This window comes from Bombina bombina, chromosome 1 (assembly GCF_027579735.1).
Source record: "Bombina bombina isolate aBomBom1 chromosome 1, aBomBom1.pri, whole genome shotgun sequence".
NCBI lineage: Eukaryota > Metazoa > Chordata > Amphibia > Anura > Bombinatoridae > Bombina > Bombina bombina.
Genome location: NC_069499.1, coordinates 1,110,690,055 through 1,110,700,156, shown reverse-complemented (window position 1 = coordinate 1,110,700,156; position 10,102 = coordinate 1,110,690,055).

The window sequence follows — 10,102 nt, the reverse complement described above, 5'->3', positions numbered from 1 at the left end:
GACGTATGAACCTGTAGCATAGTATTAATCACTGAGTCAGAGAAACTCAGGCCTTAAAGGAAGTGGCCAAGGTTGGCAACTGGACATCTGGACAAGATCTGCATACCAAAACTTGTGAGGCCATGCTGGTGCTATCAGAAACACATGCCATTGTTCCATTATGATCTTGGAGATCACCCTTGGAAGAAGAACTAGAGGCGGAATAATGTAAGAAGGTTGGTAAAAACAAGGAACTGCTAACGCATCCGCTATCTCCATCTCCATCTGAGGATCCCTGGACCTGGGAAGCCATCAGATCTATTTCGGGAAGACCCCACATCTGTACAATCTGACAAAATACATCTGGATGGAGAGACCACTCCCCTGGATGTAAAGACTGATGACTGAGATAATCCACTTCCCAATTGTCTACACCTGGGATATGTATTGTAGAAATTAGACAGGAGTTGGTTTCCACCCAAGAAAGTATCCGAGATACTTCTTTCATTGCTAAAGGACTGTGAAATATGCCACAGTTATGATATTGTCTGTCTGAAAACGAATGAATAATTCTCTCTTTAATAGAGGCCAAACCTGAAGAGTCCTGAAAATAGCACAGAGTTCTAAAATATTGATTGGTAACCTCGCCTCTTGAGGATTCCAAACTCCTTGTGCTGACAGAGACCTCCAGACAGCTCCCCAACTTGTGAGACTTGCACCTGTTGAAATCACAGTCCAGGAAGGATGAACAAAAGAGACCCCTTGAATAATCTGATGATGATCCAACCACCAGGACAGAGAGAGTTGAATGTTGGGATTTAAGTATATCAATTGTGATATCCGAATATAATCCCTGCACCATTGATTCAGCATGCAAAGGTCTCATATGAAAATGAGCAAAGGGGATTGCGTCCAATGCTGCAGTCATGAGACCTAAAACTTCCATACACATAACCACTGAAGGGAATGATCGAAACTGAAGGTTTTGACAGGCAGAAACCAATTTCATTCTGTTAAAGATAGAGTTACGGACACTGAATCTATCTGGAAACCTAAAAAGGTGACCCTTGTCTGAGGAAACAAGAAACTATTTAGTAAATTGATCCTCCAACCATGTTTTTGAAGAAACAACACAAGTTGATTTGTGTGAGATTCTGCTAAATGAAAGGATTGAGCCAGTACCAAGATATCGTCCAAATAAAGAAACACTGCAATACCCTTCTCTCTGATCACAGATAGAAGGGCACAGAGAACCTTTGAAAAGATTCTTGGAGCTGTTGCTAGGCCAAATGGAAGAGCAACAAATTGGTAATGCTTGTCTAGAAAAAAGAATCTCAGAAACAGATAGTGGTCTGGATGAATCTGAATGTGAAGATACGCATCCTGTAATTCTCTTGAGGACATGTAATGACCTTGCTGAACAAAAGGCAGAATAGTCCTTATAGTCACCATCTTGAAAGTTGGAACCCTTACAAATTGATTCAAAAACTTCAGATCCAGAACTGGTCTGAAAGAATTTTCCTTCTTCGGGACAATGAATATACTTGAATAAAAACCCAGACCCTGTTTCAGAAGTGGAACTAGTACAATTACCCCTGAAATCTCTAGATCGGAAACACACTTCAGAAAGGCCTGAGCTTTCACAGGATTTGTTGGAACGTGAGAGAGAAATAATCTTCTCACAGGAGGTCTTATTCTTAAACCTATTTGATACCCCTGAGAGACAATATTATGAATCCAATTATTCTGAACGGAACTTGCCCAAACATCTTGAAATAATTTCAATCTGCTCCCACCAGCAGAACTGGATTGAGGGCCGCACCTTCATGCAGTCTTGGCAGCTGGCTTTGGTTTCTTATAAGGCTATGATTTATTCCAACTTGAAGATGGCTTCCAATTGGAGCCAGAGTCCTTAGGGAAAGGAGTGGTTTTCTGTTCTCTATTCTGACAAAAGGAACGAACCCGATTAGAAGCTTTAGATTTACCCTTAGACTATTTATCTTGGGGCAAAAAAACTCCCTTTCCCCCAGTAATAGTGGAAATAATAGAATCCAACTGGGAACCAAACAAATTATTACCCTGAAATGATAGTAACCTAGATTTAGATACCATGTCAGCATTCCATTATTTGAGCCATAAAGCTCTTCTAGCTAAAATAGCCAAAGACAGATTTAACATCTATCTTGATGATATCAAAAATAGCATCACAGATAAAATGATTAGCATGTTGAAGCAAATGAACAATGCTATGCAAATCAGAATCTTTTTTCCGTTGTGCTAAGCTATTCAACCAAAAAGTTGATGCAGCCGCCAGGAGTAATCACAGGAGGTTTATAGACAGAATTTAAATGTTTACTAGATTTATTATCAAGAGGTTCAGACTCCTCAATATCCAAAGTTATTAACACTTCTTTTAACAAAGAACGAATATACTCAATATTAAAAAGATGATTTATCAGTGTCAATTTCTGAAGTAGGATCTTCCGAATCAGAGGTGGATATATCAGTATGTTGTCGGTCATTACAAATTTCATCAGTATTATGAGAAGTTTTGAAAGACCTTTTACGTTTATTTGAAGGCGGTATAGCAGCCATAGACTTCTGTATCTCATCAGCAATATAATTTTTCATATCAACAGGGATATCATGTACTTGATGTTAAAGGAACCACAGATACTGTACTAGCACTAGTAGAAACCTTATCTGCAGGCAAAACCTTATCATGACAACTGTTACATACTACAGCTGGAGATATAATCTCCACTAGCTTACAACAGATACACTTAGCTTTGGTAGAACTGTGTTCAGGCAGCATGGTTCTTACAGCAGCTTCTGAGACAGGATCAGATTGAGACATCTTGTAAAATGTAAGAGAAAAAATAACATTTAAACAGAAATATCTTATTTCCACATATAGCAGTTTCAGGAATAGGAAAAAATGCAAATGCTAAAATTGACAAAAAAGCAAATAGCCCCCTGAGCATAAAGAAGGCAAAGAGCATATAGGAAGTGGGTAAAATAAATAAAAAAAAATTGGCGCCATGATGCACAACGTAAAAGAAAGTTGAAAAAAATGTTGGCGCCAACAAATATCCGGAAATGGTGCAACTCGCGTCATAACAAACACAATTTTGCGCCAACAACCTTGTGTAAACTAAGACGCAGGAAATGACGAACTTGCACCATTACAGACGCACATTCACACCAAAAAATTCTCGCGTCAAGAATGAGGCAATAAATAACAGCATTTTGTGCCATCGCAAGCCTAATTTGCCCGCAAGTTTTCAAAAGAAAAAACAAGTAAAATTGGAAAAAAGACTATACCACAGGTAAGAAACTTCATAAAACATGATTCCCATAATGAAACTGCCAGACTGCAAAGGGAAATATATATAGACCTGACTCATGGCAAAAGACACCCATCCACATATAGCAGATAGCCAAACCAGTACTGAAAACTATCAGCAAAGGTAATGGTATATAAGAGTATATTGTCAATCTGAAAAGGGAGGTAAGAGATGAATCCCTACGACCGATAACAGAGAACCCTTGAAAAGATTCCCTGCGAGGGAAACCATAAAATCAATAGGCGATACTCTCTTCGCATCCCTCTAACACTGTACTCTGAGAGGAATTGGGCTTCAGAATACTTAGAAGCGCTTATCATAGAAGAAATCATAAAAATCAGCACAAACTTACTTCACCACCTCCATAGGAGGTAAAGTTTTTAAAACTGAATTGTGGGTGTGGTGAGGGGTGTATTTATAGGCATTTTGAGGTTTGGGAAACTTTGCCCCTCCTGGTAGATTGTATATCCCATACGTCACTAGCTCATGGACTCTTGCCAATTACATGAAAGAAAACTGTTTTAGAGAATGCTCTCTAGCACTTGCCCATCTAACTATCTGGATATTAGCTAAGCAGTTTTCCACCTCAAAATACTTGCTGTGATGCCTCTACCATCATGAATAAATTGATACATATGTATCAAGCTGATTTACAGTGTCATTGAATAAACTAAAAAACACATTTTGCCCTAATTTGTAAAACACTATTAATTATATTTAATATTGTATTTAATTGAAACAAGTTATGCTTGCACACATCTTGGTTGTTCTTAATCAACTGTAAAAAAAAAGAAAAAAACATTAAAGGGACAGTCTACACCTTAGTCATCTTAAAGTCTTACATTAGATTAAGCTGTAAACATCCTCCTGCACCTTTTCCATATCAAGCAGCAGAAAAAGTAAAAAAGTTATTTTAAAATGAATATTGTTTCTGGTCACTTTGAAATGGCTGCCAAGCCCAGCCCATTGATGACATCATGATCTGGGCTGCATATGGCATCCAATCACAAAAGGCTCACTAGTTGAATTCAATAGACTGTCAGTGCTATTCAGCAAAGTGCCTAGATGCAGCCCAGATCGTGATGCCATCAGTGATTGGAGCTTGGCAGACATTTCAAAGTGACTAGAAACAATATCCATTTTAAAATAACTTTTTTACTGTTCCTGCTGCATGATATAGAAAGGGGTGCAGGAGGCTATTTGTAGCTTAATCTAAGGTAAGACTTTAAGATGACTAAGGTGTAGACTGTCCCTTTAATGAAGAAACTCAATTGTTTATTCTGCCAAATCGCCAAAATACAATCCTCTAACCTTAACACATTTACAGGGCCATTTTTTACTTACTGATTTCAACAGCTAAAAGGACTTGATAAACCTGATGCAACACTTCAGCTGATTACGATGTACCCCTAAAAGTTTTGTAATTCAACATTGGCTTTGACCATAGATTAAATGCAAAGAAATTACCCCTGCCATATTGGATGACTTTAGGCGGCAACATCAACAGATACAAATGGTACCTGATCAATCAAAGTTTAAAAACTAATACTAAGCACTTTTACACGAATAACAATTACACAGATCAATGACTAAACACATACCCACTATACTGATAATGCATCAGTTCAAATCCCTTAAAGAGATATACACACATCTATATGGTTGTGGTGCACAACAGATTGTTAACATCTATTAAAGTGCCATAAAACATGTTGAGATCTGTGTATATCCTCAAAGGACTAATTAAGTAAAAAATAGTTTGCATAAAAAAATGTTTAAAAATTGCTGGCAAGTATTTTAAAATAATTTTCAAAAATAAGCAAAATTACTTACAGAGCCATGCTGTCTGGAGGAGTCTGATCCACCCCCTTATCAATGTTTAGCTTCATAAACAAAGGCATTGTAGTTCAACTGATTTCACAGCAGCTTATTTGCTTCTAGGCATGCTCCAGCAGATGACTGTACAGGTCTGCATTCTACCAAATCAAAGGTATATATATATATATATATATATATATATATATATATATATATATATATACACAACAATAGAAGGAAATGTGTGGGGGAAGAGTTAGAGCTGTACAATTTGGAAACTTAAATGAAAGAGTTAATGGTGAGGCACTGCAGTATAAATTTGCAGGTAAAGTAATTAAAGTACATATTATATTTTGTTTCTATCCCAACTTGTTTTATGTCCCTTTAACATTGCTATCCACTATTCAAAGGGATCACTCAAGATTCAGGTATGTTTAGCGTAAGTTATTTTAGCAAAACACACAAAATCCCCATTTTTTTTTATCCTTGATAGGGACACAAACCCCACATTTTTTTAGCCACCATTCAGCAGGTGCTGAACCAAAAATTGGCCGGTATTCTTTTAGAATAGCAAACATATCAGATCAGCAAACGGAAGTGACGTTCCGTCAGCTGTCTGACCGTAAATTCTAACCCCACATGTGACCCTCTGAGTCATCACATTCCAATCCCAGCACGTCACAAATTACTTTGTTTGCTATTCTGATAGAACAACGTAATAGCGCAAAACTGTCCCTGTGCTATCAGTTGTAACAATCATAGGTTCTCACCAAATGTGACACTAATGTACTAGACATTATGTGCTATTGCTCCCTTCTGGAATCTGTATGATTAGACACCTGGGACCAGATTGGTGCATTTAAATGGAATAGTATTGGAACCAGATTAGGGAATATTTTTTTAAATAAATATTAAACTGGGATGGTTCAATTAGATATCATTCCGTAGGTGTATAACAGTATAAATGTATGGATTAAATCTTATTGAACACCTGCTGTATTATTTCTTTCATTCCCAGTAGTGTTAGATGTACAAGCATTGGGGTGTATATCATCACCTCCTCTCACCACCTTGATACTTACAGGAGTGTTAATATTAAGTGCAGGCGATTATATTGCACACTCACTATTCTGCTCTTGAGATCCTATATACTGCTATACACCTATTAAATGATCATATCTAATTGAACCATAACAGTTAAATATTACATTTTCCCCCCCTAATGTGGTTTCAATATTATTCCATTTAAATACACCAATCTGGTCCCAGGTGTCTAATCATACAGATTCCAGACGGGAGCAATAGCACATAATGTCTAGTACATTAGTGAGTTAGTGTCACATTTGGTGAGAACCTATGATTGTTACAACTGATAGCACAGGGGCGGTTTTGCGTTATTACGGTGTTCTATCAGAATAGCAAACATAGTAATTTGTGACATGCTGGGAAAGGAATGCGATGAGGCGGAGGATCACATGAGCGGTGAGTATTTGCAGGCAGATCAGCAAAACGTCACTTCCGTTTGTTGATCTGATAGGTTTGATATTCTGATAGAACACTGCCTCTTAAGCTTACATTCCTGCTTTTTCAAATAAAGATAGCAAGAAAACGAAGAAAAATGTATAATTGGAATAAATTAGAAAGTTGCTTAAAATTGCATGCTCTATCTGAATCATGATAGCCAGTCATGCAGTTCCACAGACAATCTACTTCAAGTACACTATCTAAAAAGGGTTTAGCTTTTTTTTTTTTAATCAATGACACGTTAAATCAGTACATTTTTAAGAATCTGAATACAGTAATTTCTTTCAGTAGCTGAATCAGTGTCATCATGAGTTTGTCATAGCACATATTGGGCCCGATGATCTAACGCTCTCTGCTCAGGTGAGATGATATAAGAAGTCACTCCAGTAAAGGTGAGGTCCCTAAAAAAAAATTTCAGCTTGAAATATTTATCGCGCTATGCAGGGTTCTGGAGGTGAATGAGAGACTTCTACATTACAATATAATCTCTAAAAAATCTCAAATATTTTGCGTGATTTCTCTCCATGCCAGCAGGTGTTTGATCATCAGAGCCAAGACATGGACAAGTTGCATTTTTGTATTTTCTTGTTCTAACCCATCAGGCTGTGAGTGTTGATATCATTATTCAGTAACTAGATTTTCTAGACATACATACAGAATTTTTTGCCAGTCGTATGGCATTATGAAGTATCCCGGTGTTAGCAGTTATATTTTTTTTTAATATTATATAATCTTCTGCTATCCAAAGTATAAATTGATTGCATAATTTAACAAAATGTATTTAATGATAATTTGTGCAATAAAAATTTAACATTTTTAATATTAGCTAATTTTAGCTTAATATCGACTAATATTTTAGCCCGGTGGTCAGTAAAATCAGCTGGGTGGTGCAGCCTGAATAAAATAAATAAAAACAAATTTTATATATATATACACACACACACAGTCCATTGATGAACAGCTTATAAACAAGAACAATAAAGCTGCATGAACAAAGTGATGACCAATCTCTAACACAGTAATTATATGTTGCCTAACTTACAACTTTTACAGATTTATGAATAGAAAAAAAAAAAAATGATTACAAAAGGTAAGAAAAAATAAACTTAGCAGAAACGAATGGTTAAGGAAAATATAAATAAATCTATCTGTAAAGCAAATGTTTAAATTGCATTTTATATAAACACCTAGGAGAGAGGGAGAAGAGGCTTAAAATTACTGTTTTGGTGCAGCGCGGTTGAGTCACTATTTTTTGTTACTTAAAATATTTTTGCAAAGAAAGGAATAAGTGAAAAATGTTACGGGCTTATAGGCTTGTACAGTATTGCAGTATAAGGGTAGCAAGATAACCTACAATGTGTCCCCCCTTAGATCTGTGCATTAGTGACCTAACAAAATCAGGAAGAAAGCGGCCGCAAGCCTCATTAGGCTCTTTTCGGAGCCGGGTTTATTCTCGTGAAAGTACAACACACCGAGATGTAGATCTGCCCAGATCTCAGTGTGCTGCATGTTTTAAGAATAAATCTTGTTCCAAAAATTAATCAATGGTTTGCGCCTTCTTCCTGTTTCGTTAGCTCATGGAGTGCACATATCTAGTCCACCTGAAAGATAGTAATTTTTCCAGTCTTAGACCACAATATTTTATAAACAAGCCTATTAACCCTATCAAAAGTATACGGACTCCAAATTTACGGTCTTGAGTGTGTCAGGTAGCCACATTCCGAAAAACGTTAAATCACACGTATTCCAAAGGAAATTACTTCTGGAAAAAGCTCCTCAACCCCATAAACGGTGGAAGGAAGAATGATGCATGTTTAATTTGTTTCAGTAATTTGTAATAGGGCTTAATTTAATTCTGGGATATTATGTAACAACAGGGGTACCCTAAAGACTAGTATGTGGAGATTGTTACTGTATAAGGTACATGCACAAGGGTGAAGCTGTGTACCAGTACCGAGGAGGATGCAGAATACTATGATTTCTGTAATGGACTTACACAAAAGTTAAACTTAAATTGAGTTTTTGCCTGTATCTGATACTCTTATACATAATAAACTATCCCTTTTAATAATGCTAATGTATGTTCTTCTTTTCCTACTGCATTTGGGATGGCAGACCTGTGGGAAGACTAAAAGGTCATGTTGGGAAGATATAAAGTAGAAGTACAGTATTTTTATGTCAGGATATCTGAGTTATTAAATATATATATATCCAAAAAAATTATTTATATATGAAGCTGTTTGTATCAGTTTTATTACTGTAAGTTGCAGTTCTCTCTGTCAGATGGTCTGGGCTGGGTAACACAACCCCCCCCCCCCCTTTCTTTGTCAAGAACGCATTGCAACCTTTCGTCCCAATTCATCAAAGGGACAAACATTTATGTAGATAAAAAGGTGGGTCTCTTCAAAGTAATTTTATCACATGGCACCCTCAGGTCTGAACGCCCATATATGGGTTTCCTGTCTAAAAAGCTGAATTCACTACAGATCACCTGTGAAGACAACAGACATATTGTCTGTAATGACATTTTGAAGCTAGCTGAAGCTCGGGAAGTGTAGTAATTAGCATATGTATGATATACAGATAAGTATCCATTACTAGGCTACAATACACATAGGTATCAGGACTCATGTTACAGCTAACATATGGGAAGATGATGGTACATAGGGAAAGAGAGTAATTAGAAATGGCTATAATTTTCAAATCTATTCCAAAAGCTCAAATAAAAAAAATATACATATATATATATATATAAACAAATAAAAACCTAGAAGATTGTGTTAGGCCCAATATACCAATTGGATAAGAGTCTGCTGTATTGAATAGGTGACCCAATGTTTGGAATAATAACCAACTGTATTACCTTGTTTTATAATATATACCATAAATAACTTCTGTGTTTTTCCAGGAACCCATAAGCATTAAAGGGAAGCATCAGGTGTGAAGATGAGATTTCTAAATAAGTACAGATACTATAAGTAATCATATAAACGCATCATAGATTTTGAGCCCATGTCTTATACACAGTTGAGACATGTATCAATAAATAACTATAATGCTCATCTATATATGATATAAAAGATGGTGACTGGGAATTGAAATATGTACCGGTATATAAAAATTCACTGATATACAAAATAAGTCAGATATACAGTACATATATTTATTATTGGTTAACACTACTAGTCCCTCATAAAAATGTGACTTTTAAACTCATCTGTTAAAATATTATAAGTGGAATACCCTCATGTTTAGTATGAAAATACTCAGATTAATTAGTATTATATGGTCCCACACATATTGGACATATTGTTTGCCGATACTGGAAATTAAAGTGCATTTAATAAGCACTTTAAAAGTTAGATATTAAACTGTTAACAGTATTGATAATGAAACTGCATTTCTAGTTGTCTGCTGCCCTCTGGTGGTTTATG